Here is a 22,802-nt window from a genome sequence, read left to right on the forward strand (position 1 = left end):
TTAATGAAAATGTTGCTTTGCAAGAGGGAAAAAATTCCAGGTCAGTCCAAAGAATTTCAACTTTAATCACTCTAGTAAAATGACAGATACAGCTCTTTACACTGTTCCCTTTTACAGTAATAATATTAAACCTAAAACTGTGCTAAACTGTTGTCAAGGGGAAGGTGGCAAGGATACAACAGGAAAGCAAGAAAACTCACAAATAAATAGGATCCCTCTATTGAAAGGCCTTAAGACAGGGTCAGGAGGCCAAATGTGGCAAAACACTTCAGAAACCAATGCAGAACCCCAGAGAAGTCAAATGGGTTTGTGGGCAGAGAAATTAATTTACTTGAGCTTACTGTAGGATTATGATTTTAATTTACTCTCATGAATTTAAATAGAAATAATCAACAACACACACACTGTGACAAAATGTCTTAGGATAGGGTTCATCCCACTTGTCTACTGCTTGTGTTGGATCCGTCAGCTGAGAGGGACTTTCAGCTCCCAATTAATTAATTTTTCCCAGGAGCCATTGATTACTTAGGTTAAATTAACTACCTATCTTTTAAGTATGTAAATTAGACTAAATGAGTCCTGTCCCAAACATCTTTGATCAACTGGTATTTTGTGTAACATACCTTCAACGGCTGGCAAGTGGGGATGGAAGCCTCTCTGAAAGAAGTGCTTTTGACTCCAGTCACATGTCTGGGGCTTCCAGCACTGGCTGCAGTAAAGCTGGGAGCTCATCCACTCTTTTTCCTATGACATTTTAATATTTTGAAGTCTTTAGACTTCTGACAGGGGTGGAATATTGTACCTTAACCTTGGAATAAAAATTCTGCCTTTTCAGTTGGTAGATGTTGGTAACCTAAACATTTGCAGCTGGATAATACAGAGTACCTCAGGGTGCTCAAGGTAGAAATGGTCTCTGAATTTGCAGAATATACATAAAATGGAGAATTTGAGAAACTGGAGATCTGAAGAAACAATCAGTGGTAGCATGAGATAGCTAAAAAAAGATATCAAAAGAGGGGAAAGGCCAAAGTTTACCTCTACTTAAATAAAGGCTTAGGAGAAGATGAAGAAGAAATAGTCACTTCTGATTCTCCTGAAAATACATGTTCAGAGGAAATCCTCCACTTGTGAAGGACAGATTTGATTGGGCCACAGTGTGGGAGCTTTAGAGCATATCCAGCTCCTTGTGACATTAGATACGAATTCAGACATTTCATCACTTTTCTTTATTTGTCTCTTTTGTGTGTGCTACACAACAAAATGATTTATGATAACGTAAGTCCCTGCTGGAAGCCCTCTGATAGGTCCTGTCATAGAATCATAGAATCATAGAATGGTAGGAGTTGGAGGGGACCTTTAGAGATCATCTAGTCCAACTCCCCTGCTAAAGCAGGTCCACCTAGATCAGGTTGACATGAATGTGTCCAGGCGGGTCTTGAAGACCTTCAAGGAAGGAAACTCCACAACCCCTCTGGGTAACCTGTGCAGGGCTCCATCACCTTCACAGTAAAATATTTTTTTCTTATGTTTAAATGTAACTGGACACAAGACTGCAGATGAGGCCTCACCAGGGCAGAGTAGAGGGGGGAAAGAACGTCCCTTGACCTGTGGCTAGACTCTTCTTGTAAATATTAATGAGATCCTCGTGCTAGCAAACCATCCTCAGAGGTGAGACAAAATCATCCTGTTGGCTCTCCTAGTCTTTTCTACTCTGAGTTTATAAAGTTTTATCATCTCCACAGATTTTTAGAGACATGAAAAGGCAAAGGGATACCAGCAAGTTGCATTGCCTCTGCCTATCTATTTCCAAAGAGCTGGCCACGTCTCTGTAAAAAGAGGTGGAAACTTTGACAGTGGCTTTAAGTAAGGAGACCAAATGATATTAGCGACTCAAGTATTGGCCTGATCACAGAAAAGGACTTTCCTAGTGGTGCTCATAGCCTCTGATATCATTTCCCCAAACTGACAGACTTCTCCTGAACTGTATGTTGCAATATTCTTCAGAATAAAGAGAAAAAGACAGATAGAGAAGCAGTAGAAAATGGGACATCAGTTTTGGACTGGCAGCTTTGGGCAAAGGCCAGTAAGGGTGTAGGATTTTTTCCTATTGAGGGATTGTTAAGATAGTCCACAGTCAAAACGCGGAAGGAGTTTCCTCTGAGGCCTGTTGGTAAGTGTGGATAGGTGCTATGCAGGTAACGGAACACTATTTGTGGAGTAGTTTGTTCCTCCAGTAGTTTGCTTAGGTAACAGCATTCCTTCAGATACACACACTACACCATACGTAGGAAACTCACCTAGCTGTTCTAGCAACTGGGCCTTTCCACAGCAGGGCAGATTATTTGCCTTCAAAACAACTGCTCAGGCAGGGGGGTTGACTAGATGATCTTTCGAGGTCCCTTCCAACCCTTAAGATTCTGTGATTCATTGTGAATATATCCTTGCTCTTTCAGACTTTTCAGTCTTTGTGGTCCGATGGATTTTTTGATCATCTGCTGCTTTCATTCCACCCGTCTTTCACAGACCCAGATAAAGATTGGCAGTGGCGTTACATACAGAAAAGCTATGAGGATTTTCAAGCCCATCAAATGTGATTAAACCTTAACTGAGTAGTTGTTTTATTGAAGAAAAGCCTATACTTCAGACTGTACCAGCTTTACTAGATGAACAATTTTAATGGATAACTATAAAATTGAATTTTTACCATCTATCCAATACATTTAACATACTTTTTGGCCAAGAGGAAAACTGGTATCAGGGCATCTCATCTATCACCCTTGAAGTGAGCCTTTTTCAGACTGGGAAACATGCATTACCTGAATAATTTTGTGGCTATGTTTAAACAAGATCCTTTTTTTTTTTTGCCTTCCTCTGCTGCCATGTATCATCTAGCTCTTACGTATTTTTCAGGACAACCAGGGAACAGAGGACTCAGTAAAGCAATGCATTTTGTAGAAAAATAAAAGGAAGTTCAAGTTTAGAGTCTGAATTTCTCTCTGGAATCAAAAGAAATCCTGACATTTTCACATCCACATGTTGACTTCTAAAGAGACATAAAAAAAGCACAGGGAGATAGTAAAGGTGTCTATCATCTCTAATCTGCCTGCAAAACACACAATATGCAAAAAAACCCAAAAAACCAAAAAAAAAAACCCCAAAAGACCAGCTGCATACCCTAGATGTTACATAATCATTTGCCAGGATAAATCATACTTACAGAAAAGGATATTGCACAATAAATAGCATGACTGGCATGAACTGATGTCAGTATCACTCAAATGGTGATACTCTTTCTTCTGTTTGAGGGAGCCTAAGGCTGAAATGGTGGAGCTAAAGTCCTTTAAATAATTCTATTTGTATTAGAAATATGGTTTTATAGGAGTTTGCAATATCCTAGATCTTGTAATCCAGATACTAAATCCCATATCTATTTTATCCTCAGCATTGTGGTGCCTGTGTTAAAATTGCAGCAAGGCTTTAAAAAAAACCTTTTGAGTAAACAGCCCTGTTTGCTGTTGTTATCCTCACATTATGCTTCTCTTCTTGTCAGTTTATTTACTTGCCACCTGACAGCTGAATCCCAGGAAGTTTGAGCTCTTCTGGGCTACAAGGAGCGCAGTGGAGACAGGAGGAGTTGTGAAGACCACACACTGAGTGTTTGAGATAGCAGCCTCACAAAATTGTTGTCAGTGAGTGTCTAGTCTAAGGATCATTCTCTATGATCAATGAATGTGACCACGACTCTGTATATGGAAGAATCATAAACCAACTCACATAATTTATCCATTTTCCCAGTGGCTACAAACAAGTGACACATATCCTAGCCCCAGTGGTTATAATAAGTGTCAGAAACATCTTTTTCTTTTTCTGGTCTCATCTGTTGAACAGCCAGAACTGGTGACAGTGTTTTACTTGCACCCACTTTCAGATACCATGGCTCAGCATGAATGACACTACTACCCATTAAGCTCTCACATCTTTTGATGTTTCAGGGAAGTGAGAACATTAATTTTGAACAAACAGGATAAACAAACTAAATACACCTATTCTCACTTGGCTCTAAGGGTTCACATTTTCCTGTGCTACAAACTTTCCCTGGCCTCGACCTTGGCATAAGCAATGATAGTTGACAATATCCTAAATGACAATGAAGACCACACTGAGTATATATGACTCTTCCCAGAACTGGATAAGATTTAACCCACCAACTTAATCCTTACCTCAGATGTAATTTTTTTCCCGACTAATAACTCTGATGGATTTCCTTGAGAAAGCATTTCCAAGGAGAGTTTTACTGAGGAAAGTTTTCATATGATTCATAGGAACAGAAAGGAATGTCTCAGGGAAGGGGTAGCATGGCAGAAGATGAGAGTGGGGAAGATGTTTGAACTGGTGGCTGAGCAGCACGTCTACTCAGAGCTTGTCTGTTTTTTAAAGGGGAACCAGCCATCACCTTTCTGAGGATCTGGGAACTTTTTTCCCACCACAAAAGTAATTGTGTGTGGGAGGAAAACCTATGGATGGAGTGAAGAAGTGGTTGGGAAGTGGGTAAAGAAGACTGGGAGCCTGCTGCATGAAGCAGGAGACTCCTGAGGATAACAGGGAAATTGCTTCAAACAGCAGAGACAAACTATATTTGAAAGGTACTAGAAACAAGGAGACTTTATTTATCTGAGAGAAGAGTGGCCATTTAAACCCAGAAAGCCACTAAAAATTTCAGGACTATGGATCAGGAGTGTAGGAAAGGGTGCAGTGAGGAAGGAGGAGATTTGTATTCAAACCATTTTGCACAGTCTCCTTCACCCCTTAGTCTGAGCTAACTCAATTTAAAGAGATTCCTTGTTCTTTAGAAGTTTGCATTCTAATAAAATCTTGCTTTAGAAATTGGAAACATGTCAGTATCTGTTGGTGCAGTCACTTTCCAGAAACAGTGGGGCAGTTCTACGTCCAAGTCCTGGCCAACTTGAGGCCCTGCTGCAGATAAAAGCAGAGATTTGAGAAGGATAGCATGGCAGAACTATTAGCAGCACCTGGAAGATGAAAAGAAATCAGATCTGAAGTCTGGAGCTATGCAGAGCTTTACAGATTGAAAGTTACTCTGTGTGTTGGGCCTCAGATGCTTCTTTTTCACTCAGCTATTGTGAGCAGACAGATTTTGAGATTATTCTGTGCTTTTCAGAGGTTTCCCCAAGTATTATAAGCAACACAGCTATTTCTGCACCTCCAGAAACCACAGCTCCATCCGATGTGCTCACACAGAGAAATTCTACCATGTAGTTGTGAGACATTCATTAGAGCTGTGCAGTTTCCAGAAAAAGCTGGATGGACTGACAGTACATGCATGTATCAATGACACAGCACTTGCATACTATTTTGCAGTTCTTCCAAAAAGCACTAAATCTACAGCACATACTCTGCAATATAGATTTGCACATGTACAGCCAGTTGGACTTGTCCAGAGGTATTGAACTTACTGAGTATCTGCAGACTGTAAGGGAAGCCTTTGTGGCTCCCCAGAAGTATTTGATTTACTGTACATACATAATGTGGTGCACATGTCCATATTTTCATGTGGGAATGCCTGGGCAGCACTATGGGAGCAATAAACAAGTATTCAAGTCAGAAGAAAATTAATGGAGGAGTAAAGTGCTAAGTGAATCAAAAGAAAAAGGTTGTGACAAGTGGCAGTTTGTTGACTGTGGGATGGTTTGCCATGGCAGCAGCAATGCTCAGCGCTGGGCCAGGCCAGGGAGCACTGCAGGGCTCCTGTCCACTCCAGGGCAGGGGGACTTGCTACCACTGTACCCTGCACTGCTCAAGGACTGGGGAAGTGCTCACTGCTTTCAGTGTCATGGGGAAGGAAATGACAGACTTGACAGGAAACTCATGTCTATCAGAAGTTTGGGAGAACACAGAAGTAAGGGGGAAAAGCAAAACCACAGGAGAAATTGCACTTTGTGATGAATGACAGTACAGGACATTTTTATAGAATCATAGAAGACTTTTGGTCCCTAAGATCATCAAGTCCAACCACTAACCTCACACTGCCAAGCCCATCACTAACCCATACCTCTCAGCACCTTATCTATGCATTTTTTAAATATGTGCAGGGATTGGGACTCCATCACCTCCCCGGGCAGCTTGTTCCAGTGTTTAACAACCCTCTCAGCAAAAAAGTTCTTCCTAATCTCCAATCAAAATCTCTCCTGGTGCAACTTGGGGCCATTTACACTTGTCCTGTTGCTTGTCACTTCGGAGAAGAGCCAGATCTCCACCTCCCTACAACTGTCTTTTAGGTAGTTGTAGAGAGTGATAAAGTCTCCCTTCACCCTCCTTTGCTCCACACTAAACCACCCCAATTCTCTCAGCTGCTCCTCACTGGACTTGTTCTCTAGACTCTTCACCAGCTTCATTGCCTGTCTCTGGACATGCTACAGCATCTCAGTGTCCTTCTTGTAGTGAGGGCCCAAAGTTGAACACAGTATTTGAGGTGTGGCATCACACCAGTGTTTTGTTTGGGTGGATTCTTTTGGAGTTGTGTTTTGGAGGGTTTTTTAAATGGGGGTTTTTTTTGTGATTTGGTGCTTTTTTTATTCCTCTGTTTAAATGTATGAACAAATTGCAAGACAAACCTTGCGTTTAGAAAACAGAAACAGAATTCCCATGGCACATGTGCTCACTGGGAAATTACTGAGGGATGCACTGGAAGTCATGGAAAACACACACATTTTCATGTGAGCCCACAGACTGCCCACTGGAGAGTCTCCAGACACACTGCAAACGCCTGGAGATGCAGAGAGCACATTTCGGTCTGCACCACAAGACAAACTCTCTCTTGTTGGCATAAGCAGGTGAACAGTTCCAGTATATCTATGTGCAAAGCAGATTAAAAGATCAGAATAATAACTTTTATGAAAAGTAGTCACTGCATATGGCAAAGTTATTTTCACATCTAGTGTCTCAACCATTTGGTTTTTTACTACCCTGAAGGGGATTAGAGAAATTGGACTAATTGCTTAACAAATTGCCTTTGTAAACCAAAGACATTCTTAAATGGTATGAGACCAGAAAAATTTATTTTCTTGCTTTTCTATAACTAAGGTGTCCAAACTAATATTTTTTTAAACTTTGGCATTATGAGCAGGTCTCAGACCAAGCTTTTATTTACCAAGTCATAGTTGGAAGCCAATTCTGATGTCCAAGTTAGAAAAAAATCCCTTAAAACATCAGCTCTAATGGAAAACCTGATGTTGCTCAAGCTTTAAATGTGGCACTGTAATAACACAAAATATCTGTTTTTTCTGTATTCTGAGCCTCAGTGCAATCCTTTTGTGAGGAATTTATATTACTAGAGTAGAATTCCCCAGTGGAATGTGTATTCTTCATAGTATTAATGAATTAAAACTCCAGTTTCATTCAGATGGGGAAATTTTATTCTTGTTTACCTACTTAAATGTTCTGAACAACCTTTTAAATACTGCATTTCAAGTAGTGACCACTTTGTTGTCTTTTTTTTCCAGTAAATTTATGAGCAATTATGTTTAAAATTTGACTAAACTTCTTTTTAGTATCTCTTCCAGAAAAGCTTCTCTGCATGGTAGAGCATACACTTTCCTTAATCTTGGCATTTTGCTCCTCAGCTGCCGTCATTCCATCTGAAGCATTTACTTTGAAATGCCTGCCAAATATTTTTGCCCTGGTACCACAATAACAGCGCAGCAATGTGGGAGTGATTCAGCTCAGTGCGTTTACAATGAGAGCAGCCTACAGAGAAACAGGCTGAGGAAAGTGGTCTGTGCACTAGGTTCTCCTAGTGAGCTCCAACCCTCGTTAAAGGGCATGCTTTCATTCTTGCAAGCTATTGTTTCTTCTGATAAACAAGGCATCTTCGATGTGAGCTTTTTGGGTTTTGTTGTCCACTTTACTTTTACAAATTAAATTAAAAATAGATATATTCCAGAAAAAAGTTGCATTAGGCCATGTCTTCAGTAGTGCTGACCTGCATAGCTCCACTGAGATCGGAGGAGCTTTCCAGATTCACAACAGCTGTGTCTCTACTCTTCTTCTGTGGGTAGTTAACTCTTGCAGAGGTGCCGAGGTTGTTCAGGCAGCACATCACCTGCCCACATCTTTTCTCCCAGGAGGATGCAAAGTGCATCACAGGCCCTGCTGTTAAATTGTAACTCTGAGGTATAGGGAGCATTTTGTAACAGTCAGGAGCTCCAGGCTTCAGCTCATTTAGAACTACTCTGCCTTATAAATCTTTCTTGCCCCACTTCATGGAGATAAGAAGGATTGTATGCTAGAAGTTCAGTTGAGAGAGACCACCCAAGTCATAGCTCATTTCACTTCTAGGGACCTCCTCTGATATGCCCATCAAAGCAGTGATTAAAATACAGAGCAGGAACTTTGTGTAGTGCAAATGTATTCCATCAGTCTCCTTTTCATCTGGCTCTTCAAATATTTCAGACCTGAGTAAGCAGCTGAAAATTTTGCAAACAAGAATGAGTAAATGTAAAGCCAGATTTTTTTCCCCCTGTTCTAGAGCAGGGCGATCTATTTACTTTTCCAAAGGAGCTGTCATCAAACTGGTCATCATGAAACATGAATTCACAAATGGCACACTCCTACCAAAACAAGTACATGTAGAAACTTGTTCCTTCTATTTTCAAGAGGTTGTTCTTTCTTTTTTTTTTTCCCCTCTGCTATTTGAGTTTGGCAGCAGACTTTCTTTTTTAGTTCAAGTGCAGCCTTTTAATAGACAATTAGACGCCTGCTATAAGTTGATGGGCCTGAATCTGCAAACATTTTACTCACCTGTTTGGCTGAAGTTGTACAAGCATATAGGTCAGGAAAGTCAAACAAGTGAATGAGTGTGAGACCATGATGCATTTGGTTTATATATGCTGCTACATGTATAAACAATACAAATCCTACTATGCCCTTTAAACAGTCTTCTGTGTTGTTCTCCTATGCTTTCTATACTATTGGTGTCTTTTCATTGTCAGGCTAGTGCCTTTGGCGTCAATGGGTAATTTTCCAGACATGAGATTAAACCTCCACCTGAAAAAGAAAGGAGGATATTTAGGGGACCTAAAGAGTAAAGGCACATTGATAGAGGCGTTGCATTGCAATTAGAATACATGGACATACTCCACCAAGTAGGAACTTGTTGCTTCCCTTTGAGCACTGCAGAGAGCAAGGACCACAAGTGCCATCAGGGAGGAGGTTGTACAGCTGGTGTGGAGCTTCACGTCAGGCATCTGAGCTGTCCATAACTTCTTTCCTTGGGCACCACTGTTGTCCTTTCTCCCTCCAAGACAACACACACATGTATCCATGTCATAACATTGTGGTCTCTTACATCCTCTGAAAAGGTAAAGGTCTATGAAGATCTTGAATAACATTGTCTGCCTTTTGACTAGTCATTGTGTGGAGGAAAGGAATTAACAGCCTTTGGATGTTTCCTTGTTAAAATGAGCATCCATAGAGGTGGCATCTGTAACACAGCCCTCAACATCCTTGCAGCCCAGCCTCATTAGTCATATGCATTGCACTCAGTTTCATGTGAACCAGGTCCTTAAAGGTGATGCAGATCTGCATGCCTCTGTATCTGCCTGTAAGTAAATACATACCTTAATCATACAATCACAGTAGCCCAAAGCCACCTCTGCTGACATGCTCTGACTAGTGTAGTGGACACCAGTCACACTCACAGCAGAAGGAGCTCTACCATACTGCATGCAAGGGAACAGATCTGACACAGTCACCATTTCAACTCTCCACCATTACAGAATCACAGAATCTTAAGGATTGGAAGGGACCTTGAAAGATCATCTAGTCCAACCCTCTGCAAGAGCAGGCCACCTAGGGTTGGTCACACAGGAACTTGTCCAAGTGGGTTTTGAATGTCTCCATAACCCATCTGGGCAGCCTGTTCCAGTGTTCCATCACCCTCACAGTGAAGAAATTCTTTCTTGTATTTCTTGGGAACCTCTTATGTTCCAGCTTATATGCATTGCCCCTTGTCCTATCATTGGACATCATTGAGAAGAGCCTGGCTACATCATCCTGACATCTGCCCTTTACATATTTGTTGTGCTTGATTGAGATGGAAGGTGAAGATAAAGGAAGACTACAGGGCACTGTGTGAGAATTTCAGGGTATCCAAATCATTGAACTTGATTTCCTAAACCATCAAAAAGTCAGTCATGTACTGCTTTGGTTCTCTAGTCATATAATCTGGAGTTCCTCCTGCAGTGGGTAGACACAGACATACACCATCAGGATGAAATTCATCTTAAGATAGGTGTCTAGAAGACACAAAAGATGAACCCTCCTTTAGAGTTGCCCATTATTTTTCATTAACTTCAGGAAAAAAACTGTAAAAATTTAGAAAAAGTTCAATTTGTGCAGATTAAGTTAGGTGGGACAGATTTGCATCCATATACCTCTCATGATGTCTACAATTCACCTTTAAACTGAGCAACAGGATGAAAACCCAAAGGATATCCCCAGCAAATTCCAACTTATCTCTGCTCTGGAGTCAAGGACACTCCTTGACACTCCTATTTTTCTATATGCTAATTTCCATAACTTCTCTCATGTTAGTGTTCGGTACCTTCTAAGAGGCTTGGGAAGCTTTGATTAGCTAGCAAAGTCAAACAGCTACTCATTTTAGCTGTCTTCATTCTCTCTAATTAAAAAAGAAATGAGGAAAAATGTTTCAAAAGTACTCAGATGGAAATCAGAGAGAGATCAGAGGAAACAGTAGAATGAATGATCTGTGCAGCTGGTTGTGGAGAGAAGCTGAGTTCCTGAGCTCTAGTATTGTTTTTGCAGGTGAGATCTTTGCCTTCTAAAACTGAGGAAATCTAAAGTCTGGATGGATTTGAAAGACACAAATCTGCCTTTGAATTCTATTGTTATTATCATGGAATCATTTAACACAATTGACACCTTTTACACACACACAAAAAAGCAGTTTGGAAGATATTTTGTTTATACTGCAGCTAGACTCTGCCTGAGTTGTCAAGTCCCACTGAACTGTACAGTTTATTCATCAATGCATAGTTCTCTTGCATTTCAGAATTTGTTATGAAAACCAAAATTCTTACTCTGAGCTATTTATGCTGGCAGCACTTCAAAGGAAGCAACTGCTTTACTTCATGCCAACCTCTGTAGCAGTGGGGAAGAATACCTTTCTTAAGATCATTTATATCTTTTTAACTTTTCTATGCAGATATGTTTGAACACATTTTTTTCCTTTAGCATATATCTGCAATGACAGGAGCTTGTTTGATAAGACACTGACATAAGAAGTTTAGTGTTCTTGTTTATTGAAAATAAATTGACCTGTGAAACAAAACATCTTTTAGTCTATTTCTTCACTTGTTGGCAAAACAAATACAAGAATTTCCAAGCTGCAGAAACACAACATCGTACTCCTTGCATAGAAGGGCAGACATTAAGCAGTGTTGCCGCTAGAACTGAGAATGATGGATGGGCTGATCCTCCAGATTGTGGCAGAATACTGGCAAAAAGGAATACTTTATTCTCTTCAAGGTAGAGTCAAATCTGCTAGATTTATTTCAGTAGCTCCTCCAGTTATTTACCATACACACATGCAGGTCTTCTACTCTGAGCTATGCCTTGACTTGTAGTATAATCAAGACATTCACAAGACCAGATAACTTACTGCCATCAGCTTTCATTTATCTGCTCTTTTAATTCCTTCCAGAAAAGGTTCAAGAGTTACTGTATGTTTTGCAGAAGGAAAGCATCAGACATGCCTTTGTGAGAGCCAAGATGCTGGGACCTCAGCCGTGCTGTGGTGAGGAGATGAGTGTCCTCTGCCAAGGAAACGTGGGGGGACTTCTCCAGCCATCAGGGCAGGCTGCACTGCTGTGCCGACCACACCCGTGTTGCACTTGTCTTTTGCCAAAGAAAATTAAAGCATGGCAGCATGTGTCTGGCAGTGATTGGAGCACCTAAATCATGCCCACTCTAAACAAAAAAGTCTGTATTGCCTCAGGATCTACCTTTTTCTGTGGGTTTAGACGGATGCAAGGACAGACTCAAACTGCTAGTGCTCAAAGCATGTTATAGCACTTCATGCTGTGATGCCTTGGGACTACCAAGTCACTGAGATGCATGAGTGAGAGGTAATCACACTGCTCTTACCTGCTTACAAGTTCTGGCAGATATTGCCCTTATCGAGGTGTTGTTCACAGAGGGGAGATGCTGATATAATCACTATATTGCATAGTGAGCACAGGTCTTATGTCTTTACAGAAGTGTAGATCTGAAAGTACATATGTATTTTCTGGGAACTAAAAATGAAAGATAGCAGACCATAAAATGCAGTTGCATTGGATATCATCAGAAGTGAAAAATAAGTTGAGAGGTAGAACTCAGAAAACCTCCAGATTAGAATGGTTGTGTAATGACTATCTTGCATCACACCTGATTTTGTTCAGGCAAGATCAAGCCACACTTACTAGACCGCAATTTCTTCCTGGAACAGGTATATGTTTATCCACAGGTTTTATATTTTAGGACAGAGATTTAGTCTCCTTTCCCTGAAGCTAAACCAAAGTACATTGCAAACCCTCTCCCCCCTGGCTTTTTTCCCCCATTTTTGAGTGTTGAAAGGCTGTGTTTATGTTACCTACCAGTGCAGGGCAATGGGACCAGCTCCTTAGAGCTAAACAGTTGGCATTGAGGCTACTATATACAATTTTTAAGGTGATTTACTCTGACTAGTGATAATCTGATCCCACAGACCAAATACCCAAGAGCATCTGGACTTCACCAGTCAGACCAAAGTGCAATAAATGGAGATGAATGGAAAATCTGCTTCGAAAACACATAGTCTGAATTAAAATTCGGATTCCCAGTAGTATTAGTGTAGGTGCACCCTAAGTCTCCTACATTCTCTCCCTGGACAGCCTTTGCCCATCTAACAGAGTTCTCCAAAAGAACGGGTATTCGTCTAACAGCATCACAATATGTTTAATTTAGTAATTGTATGCCCCTATGTGAACATTCATGACAGTTTTGAAAGGTATTTGTGGATCATCACGTGAGTCATTCAATAAGAGTGTCAGAAGAGTTACTGTGTGTTAGGAGAGACTGGTCTCTCTGTAAAAATGTAAAGTACTAGTAGGGAAACCCAGAAGAAATGTCTGAAGTGTGCAAACAGATTATTCAAAGATTCTCTGTCATTTGTAGTTTGTCAAATATGAATAGATTTAGAGTTTATGTATATCTGTGAGATCCAATGTACCTGTAATATTCTGTTAAATGTCCCTAACTTATTTTCCTACACCAACTTCCTCTTTTGTTTAGAAGAGGTAGGGGTTTTTTTCAGCTTACCATTGGGGGTATTCAAAATATTTATTTTTATATAAACAGCACAAGTGCTGCCAGCACAACTTCTTGGTAAAGCGTTAGGCTTAGCCACGTTCTGTCATCTGTACTGTAGCCAAGCAGGGTATATTGTCAGTACTCTGTGAACAATGGGTATTATTGTTCTACTAACTTGGTTTCTTTTCTTTAAGGAGGAAAGAAAGATTGGTGGATTTAGTAGCAGACAAACTACATAACAGGTACATGCTTTATTTGGGGTTTACTGAGTGCAGCAGGGGAATGCTAGTTAACATTACTGGGAATAAGATTAAGCTTTTAGGATTACATCTGTTTCTCCAGTTGTAGTTATCCATATGTTAGATTTCTAACTTCATCCAGAAGCTCTTCATGTCACTGAAGCTGTAAAATCCTCAGGGGCAACCAGTCCCTCCCAAGGTGCCTAGGAAATGTGTTATGAATTGTGCTGATTTGTGTTCTGCTGAGATGCATCTGAGAGTGCTGAGGGAGCTGGATGATGTGATTGCTAAGCCTCTCTCCATCATTTTTGAACAATCATGGAGGACAGGTGAGGTGCCTGAGGACTGGAGAAAGGCCAATGTCACGCCAGTCTTCAAAAAGGGCAGGAAGGATGACCCAGGAAACTACAGGCCAGTCAGCCTCACCTCCATCCCTGGAAAGGTCATGGAACAACTCATCCTGAATGTCATCACTGAACATATGAAGGATAAAATGGTTATCAGGGGGAATCAACACAGATTCACCAAGGGGAAATCCTGTTTGACTAACCTGATAGACTTCTATGAGTGCATAACCAGCTGGCTAGATGAGGGGAGAGCAGCAGATCTCATCTACCTTGACTTCAGCAAGGCTTTTGGCACTGTCTCCCATAACATCCTCATCAGAAAGCTCAGGCAGTGTGGCTTGGATGAGTGGACAGTGAGGTGGATGGAGAGCTGGCTGAATGACAGAGCCCAGAGAGTGGTGATCATTGTCACATAATCGAGTTGGAGGCCTGTGGCCAGTGGAGTTCCACAGGGATCAGTTCTGGGGCCAGTCTTGTTCAATATCTTCATCAACGACCTGGATGAGGGGACAGAGTGTACCCTCAGCAAGTTCCCTGATGACACCAAACTGGGAGGACTGATCCCGAGAAGGATCTCGACCGGCTTGAGAGTTGGGCAGAGAGGAACCTCATGAGGTTCAACAAGGACAAGTGCAGAGTCCTGTATCTGGGAAGGAACAACCTCATGCACCAGTACAGGCTGGGGATTGACCTGCTGGAGAGCAGCTCTGCAGAGCTGAGAGTTCTGACTGATAACAAACTGAACATGAGCCAGCAATGTACTCTCATGGCCAAGAAGGCCAATGGCATCCTTGGACGCATCAGGAAGAGTGTGGCTAGCAGGTTGAGAGAGGTTCTTTACCCACTCTCCTGTGCCCTGGTGAGGCCTCATCTGGAGTCCTGTGTCTAGTTCTGGGCTTCCCAGATCAAGATGGACAAGGAACTTCTGGAGAGTCCAGCACAGGGCCACCAAGATGACCAGGGGACTGGAACATCTTCCTTATGAGGGGAGGCTGCGGGAACTTAGGCTGTTTAGTCTGGAGGAGACTGAGAGGGGATCTCATTAATATTTGTAAGTATATAAATGGTGGATGTCAGGAGGTTGGAACATCCCTTTTTCCTACTGTATCTAGCAACAGGACAAGGGGTAATGGGATGAAGCTGGAACACAAATAGTTCCACTTAAACACAAGAAAAAGCCATTTCACTGTGAGGGTGAGGCAGCCCTGGCACAGGCTGCCCAGGGAGGTTGTGGAGTCTCCTTCTCTGGTGGTCTTCAAGACCTTCCTGGACACATGTGTGACCTGATGTAGGTGAACCTGTTTCTGCAGCGGGGTTGGACTAGATGATCTCCAAAGGTCCCTTCTAACCCCTACCATTCTATGATTCTATGAATTGACCTCCTTTTGCCAATTGTGTCATTCTGCTTTCCAAAGTGTTAACATAACTTTTTTTTTTTTTACTGAAATATCTTGAACTGGGAATATCCCACACTAGTGTTTTGAACATAGTGATTTTCTGCTAGAGTTTGGGCAGCATTTTTAAAGCCCAGAGATGAACAACAGTGGCCTCAATCTTGCAGAGGATCACTGGGGAGCAAGACCTGAGCACTGGGTAGATGATCTAATGCTGGAACAGGAGCTGACTTTAGTTCACTTTGTGCCTGACAATTAGCCTTGAAATAGCCAATCCTTTAGACCATTTTCCTTAGCATCAATATTGCACTCAGGCTTTCTAGGAAGCTTTTCCTCCACAGCTGAAAGCTTCATGCAGATGTCTTGCACTTTATTTTCCATCTATGATGACTGTCAAATCAGCTTCATAGTCTGCACCTGAATGGTAATGTCTTTCACATTTTCATTTTCAGGATTTACTCAATGACATTCAGCATGGCTTGAGTGCTAAGCTGAATGGGTAATGTCTTTGGAAGGCCACAGCGTCCCCTGGTCTATGCTGAGACTACATCCTTTGTTGGTTTTCTCTGCTAACTAGGAAAAGTTCTGACATATCAGAGATTTTTATTAGGTACTATCTGTGTCCTATCATTTTTAAAAGTAGAGATGGTTTGACATCACAAAATTAAATATATTCAATGCTTTCGAGGAAGTCTGAGGCTATATGCCACCTGTGCAGTTCTGGAAAGATTAAACTGAGAATATCTACACTGAAAATCAGCACTTGTTTTGTCTGAACTAGTAAGAGGTAGGTTTCCTGGCTTGAGCAGAGGTAGAATGGACCTTGATATCTTTCATTCCTGTGTAAACTGCAGACTTTCATACTGGTCCACTTAGCAGATTTGTCTGTGGGACATACTCAGAGACACCTATACTAATGTGGCAGATCTAAGCCAGATTTTCATGGACTGGAATGCAAGGAACACAGCAGAGAAGTAGAGTTTGCAGATGAATCTCAAGCAATTATTCTTATTAACTATAAATGTCTTTACATGACTTTGTTGGAGATTGCACTCAGCCTACAAGCAAAGCCATTGGGTTTCACACAACCAGCATGAGGCTCAGATGCTGATTCTTGCCACCCCTGCTGCTATGGCCATGTCCCACACATGTAAAGCAGAGCCAGAGGTCACAAATCCCAGTTGCTGTCTAGCTTAACAGCCCGTCCGCAGCCATGTGCCCCCCTTCTCATGCATATAAGTGTTTTTGGCCATCACTCAGCACAGTTCTGCTTCATGTATCAAGGAGGTAACTCTTGGGAAGCTGCTGCATCTCCTCATTGGCTCCTTTTGGTTCCTTTGCATTTCCAAGTTGAAATTTTAAGCTTTGAAAAAGTCAAGCTAAGAGTAGCTTAATTTTAACTTTAAAGTGAACTCACAGCACTTGAAGTTTGGAGCAGTGTTTAAAAATGCCATAACTGAAAAACAGTGCAATTCTAACAATGGACAAAATGTTGAGTAAGGAGACTGCAATGTGCGGGAGAGTATGGAAATATGGTAGAAACAGTTTTCTTCCAGAGGCAAAAGGACAGCTGATATCTAGAACAGGAAAAAATCATGGGTTAACTAAGAAAAGAAAAAATCTGAGAGCACTCCAAAACATTTCACTAAAGAAAATCCAAGTGTTAGTGACAGATGTTAATGATGTTGCTTAATGCTTAACTGGCAGATAGTCAGAGACTTGTGAGCTGAGTGTGGCTTAAGAGCTTACTTGAAAACAAATCGAAGATTGAAATGAGACAACAGTGTTTTCTGATTCTGGGAGGAACATGGGAATTGCTGTGAGCTGTAAACACATATCTGTTTAGCCCAATATCCTGTCTTTGGCAGTGGCCAGTGGCAGAAGCTTTGGAAAAGAAGAAATACAGTATGTATGGACCATTCCTTCCCCTCCCATAATCCCCCAGATCCTTTCAGTCAACAGTTTAGGGACTCCCTAATGCCAGATATTGCATTTTGACTATTGTTTTTAATAGTCACCAATGGACCTATCTTCCACAAATTTGACTAACCACTTTTTGAACCCATTTATACTTTTAGGCTCTGCTGTATCCCATGCACTGAACTCTTTGGGTTGAATTATGCCATGTGTGGGAAAGAACTTGCTCATATCTGTTTTGAAACTGGTTCTCAGTGATTTCACTGGATGTCTCAGTTCCTGCACAGTTAAAACCAAAGAATGACTGTCTCTTGCTCAGACTTTTAAGGCTCTCATTTTAGAGATCCTCAGTTTATCTGAACCAAGCAGAAAATGCTTACTGTCTGAAAACTGCTCTGTATCTCTGTTGATCTCTCAGTTATACAGTGTTTCAAATAAGGTCACCGTGCAGGATTTAAAATATGATACATCCCATATTTTCTGCCTATTTATAACCTCTATACACTGGACTGTATTAAAATATGCTTCAAAAGAAAATAAATCCTTGTGAAAAATGGTGCAAATGTCTCGTGTTTCTTGTTCCTCTTACAAGAGCTGATATGGTTGGTCTCCAGGGCAGTGGATGATGGCAAAAGGATGACTAAAACAATTCTTGTTTCAGGGCATGTCCATCAACTGTCCCCAACATCTCTCCTGTGCTGCAGGGACCACATCCAGCTGTACCACGTCCCCTGTCCCCACTGCAGTTTTGGGGCCACCATTGTGATGGTCATTGTAATGAGGAAGCTGGAGAAGAGCATAGGTGTGTCTTGAAAGCTGACTGGACTGCAGTGATCTGCCCATGAGGAGCTATCACATCAAAAGGGTGTGAATGATTTTCCAAAAGGATGAGCTCTTCACTCGCCTTCTTTTCTTTGCAGTGAAATTTTCACTGCCTTGCCATGGAAAGGTAAAAGAGAAGCCCTGGTTTCAGATTCTGTCTGCAGTTGCATGAGAAGCAATGCTGTTTCCTGTGACCTCCTTTTTAAAGTATTGTTACAGCTGCTAACTTGTGCTTTTTCCCCACGAGGAGTCCCAGGTTCCTGTCCTCCCCACAGCACTTTCCACCCTGCAGTGCTGAGGAGCAGCCGGGCTGCCCTGAGCACCTCAGCCACATGAAGAGAAAAACAGACAATTTCCAAGCAGCTCCTGATTTATGAGCACTTACCCAGCTAAGGTGATTAGCCCAAAATGTTGATCTAAAGCCGCCAGTGGGAGGCAGCTCCATTACTGCTGTAATTGGGCTTACTTCATAACCTTAGATCAGTATCTGATTTATCACCACAGCGGTTCTGCCCTAAAGTACTGAGTCTTAAATGTTCTGCTTTCCTGGTGGAGAAATCAAAGGGAGATAACTTTTAGAGCCAAATTTTCAGAGGCAGCTTCCAAAAGTTTTTGTCTCTTTCAGCCCTTGAGCTTTTGGGTGCATTACAACTGAAATAGGTGAAAGCTCCAAAAATCAGGAAGGTTACTGCTCCATTAAGCACAGAAAATCTATGTGCCTGCTGATGCACCAGATTCCTTTCCTGTTAATATTCCACTCTGAAGATACTAGACTCCATCTGTGAGCTATCCAAGAATGTTCACAGAAAATATCTGCACCATCATCTGGAAAATAGAAAAGTATGGTAATGACCTATGGAAGACGCTCCAGTGGCCAAGGTCACTAGTCTAGCTTCGGTGAGTCAAATCTCCATTAGGCCACTGATGTTTAAAGACACATGTACATGTTTTGCTGAACTCATATCATTGCATAAAAATGACTGTTCTGATTGAATTTTGAATTTACACATACTTTGGCATCAGAAATTGAGCATGCAAGGAGTCTGAGGCACATATCTGAAGGGCATGCTGAGGTCCTTGTGAAACATGGCCCTGGATTTTGGCAGCTGGATTTGGATTCATAGCCACAGGACAAAGAAAAATATATTCAAAATTTTATAGTAAACACATCTACCAGATCTTACCTTTAGCAATGAGTCCACTAATATATGCATTAAAAATTTGCATTTTTAATCATTTGCTCTTGTTTAAAAGCTTTTCTGTTCAGTTAAAAAAAATGTGTTATATACTACAGGAGAACTTGTTCTTGAAATGACAATATTTGGTTTTTATCCTTACATCTCTTTGAACAAGTTTATACATACTTCAGGCTCAGGATCAGAGCATCCCAGCAGGTAGGAAATCAAGAGGGGGAACCAGGAGACTCACATAGTTAAACAGGGAACTGTTGGGGAAACTCAAGTGGAAGAAGAAGGGAAAGGAAAGGAAGGGATGGCCACTTGGGATGAATACAAGAGGACATAGGGAGGCAACTAAGAAGCTAAAGCACCTTTGGAGTTGTGCCATGCAAGGGAGGCCAAGGACAGCAAAAAGGGCTTCTTCAAATACATTGCAGACAAAACTAACACTAGAGGCAATGTAGGCCCACTGTTGAATGAGGCAGGTGCCCTGGTGACAGAGGATACAGAGAAGGCAGTTACTGAATGTCTTCTTTGCCTCTATCAATACTGCTGGAGACTGTCCTCAGGAGCCCCAGACTCCAGAGGAAGTCAGGTTACAGGAGGCTTTTTGTTTGGGTTAAGGATCAGTTGAGCAGTCTAGATGCGCATAATTCCATGGGCCCTGATGGGATGCACCCTCAGGTGCTGAGGGAACTCTCGTATGTCATTGCTAAACCACTCTCCATCATATTCATTAAGTTGTGGAGAACAGAAGAGGTGCCTGAGGACTGGAGGAAGGCCAATGTCACTGTCATCTTCAAAAAGGCCAAGAAGGAGGAGCTGGGTAAATACAGATGAGTCAGCCTCACTTCCATCCCTGGAAAGGTGATGGAACAACTTGTCCTAGGTACTACCTACAGGCATATAAAGGACAAGAGAGTCATTAGGAGTAGTCAACATGATTTTAAAAAGAGGAAGTCACGTTTCACCAACCTCTTAGCCTTTTATGAAGGTGAACAGATGATGGTAGTGCAGTGGATGTGGTTTATCTAGATTTCAGTAAAGAAATTGACACCATCTCCCACAGGATTCTCACAACAAAACTGAGAAAGTATGGGCTGGATGATCAGGTAGTGAGCTGGACTGTTAACTGCTTGAAGAGAAGAAGGCAGAGGGTTGTGCTCAATGGGGCAGGGTCTAGTTGGAGGCCTGTGTCTAGTGAAGTCCCTCAGGGGTTGGTGCTGGGACCAGTACTGTTCAGTATATTCATTAATGATCTTTCTGAGGGAACAGAGGGCACTGTCAGCAAGTTTGCTGATGATACTAAACTGGAGGGAGTGGCCGACAAACCAGAAGGCTGTGCTGCTATTCAATGAGACCTGGACAGGCTGGAGAGTTGGGCAGAGAGAAATCTAATGAAATTCAACAAGTGCAAGTGTAGAGTCTTGCATCTAGGAAAGAATCACCCCATGTACCAGTACAGGTTGTTAAATGAACTGTTAGAGAGTAGCGTAGGGGAAAAGGACCTGGGGGTCCTGGTGAATAGCAGGATGATCATGAGCCAGCAATGTGCCCTCATGGCCAAGAAGGCCAATGGCATCCTGGGATGTATCGGAAGGGATGTGATGATTAAGTCGAGAGAAGTTGTCCTTTCCCTCTACTCTGCCCTCGTGAGACTACATCTGGAATATTATGTTCTGGGCCACTCAGTTCCAGAAGGACAGGGAGCTGCTGGAGAGAGTTCAGTGCAGGGCCACCAAGATAGTGAAGGGAGTGAAGTATCTTCCTTGTGATGAAAGGCTGAGGGAGCTGGGGCTCTTCAGCTTGGAGAAGAGGATACTGAGGGGTGATCTCATTAATGTTTACAAATATAAAAAGGGTGGGTGTCAGTGGGATGGAGCCAGTCTGTTCGCAATGATGTCCAATGATAGGACAAGGAGCAATGGGTATAAGCTGGAACATAAGAGGTTCCAAAGAAATACAAAGAAGAATTTCTTCAGTGTGAGGGTGAGGGAGGACTGGAACAGGTTGCCCAGATGAGTGTGGAGTCTCCTTCTCTGGGGATATTCAAAACCCACTTGGACGAGTTCCTATGTGACCTGCTCTAGGTGGTCCTGCTCTGGCAGGGTGGTTGGACTTGATGATCTTTTGAGGTCCCTTCCAACCCTTAAGGTTCTATGATTCTGTGATTCTTCAGCTCTGAAAAGAAACTACTCTTCACATTTAGCAATGACAAATTTGAAACAACTACAAAAAAAGAAAGAATGAATTGCATACAAAAATTGAGCCTAGGTAATTGTGAAGGGTCTTTCTGACAGTCATTGCACTGTGTCTGGAATGTCACTGCTAAACTGTGGAGCAATTATACTCCTCAGAAGAACTGCTTTACTTCTGTTTTACACTGCAGTAACTTAATGAAGCAAAATTGGACCAGTGCCATGACATTTAAGAAACTGTATTTTGAAGCCTCCTTCACACCAAAATAATTTACTGTGACATGTCACTCATGTCAGAAACAGTCAGAGATAAATCATTAAAATGGACAGCTATCATTGCACTGTAGTCATGCACTAAGGATGTCACGCCAACATTCACTGGATTTCTCACCTGCTATGGGTGTCAGAGAAAGTGAGTGGTAGAGGAATAATTTCAGAATTTTGCCTTCAACTATATCCCCATGTCTGAGCATGTCATGTTCACTCTTTTTTTCCCTGCATAAACATTGGAGTGATTTCTCACACATCATGGTCAGTAACTGCTGGGTAGTGGGAAGTGGTGCCATACTTGCAGTTTGCATGGGACTTTTTCACTGTGACTGGAAAGATCCTTTGCTCACACACTTGAATCTGAATGTCCTGTATGATTCAAAGCTGTTTACATGACATTTCCTACACAATGAACAGCAAATGCTGACCCCAAACTACTAGTAATGCATTACTGTACTCTTTTATTATTGTCTTCTGTTTATATTTGTGCATCTCAATTTAAGCAGTGAGGTGGCCCTTTGTCTTTGTTGTTCCCCACAGCTTTCATTCATGGTCCAGCTTCTGTTGTGAAGCCCTCCTTGTTGCAGAAAGTCTGTGTGACTTACTCATCTACTGTTCACATCTGGGCTGGGACACAAAGTGAAAAGCTATTTGTAAAATGAGAAACATTTGGAAAGTTAGTGTCACCATGAATTAATCTAGGTTTAGACAAATTTCCTCCAAGCTCATAGACGTCATATTGTATTAAGAATTAGCTGCTGGTAGAAATCTCCCTGAGAGAGAAAGTCTTGGGCTTTTTTCCTCTTGCTGATTTCTTCTCTTTAGATGAAGCACTTGAGATTTTTTTTTGTTTTTATCTCACTAGTTCAGAGCTATGGGCACTTTAAAAAACAGTCATGACTTTGTTGGTTATTACTAGTTCTCTGTTGACAAACAAGGAGGAAAAAAGCCTTAAGAAAAGCTCCTACCTAAACTGATTCCACAAAAGCTAATGGTTATGCATTAAATCATGGCCTGGCCTCCAGGGCTGCCTGCTGACCATCAGCTACAGAGTCAGCATCCTACGCAA

Source organism: Colius striatus, chromosome 1, assembly GCF_028858725.1.
Source record: "Colius striatus isolate bColStr4 chromosome 1, bColStr4.1.hap1, whole genome shotgun sequence".
Lineage (NCBI taxonomy): Eukaryota > Metazoa > Chordata > Aves > Coliiformes > Coliidae > Colius > Colius striatus.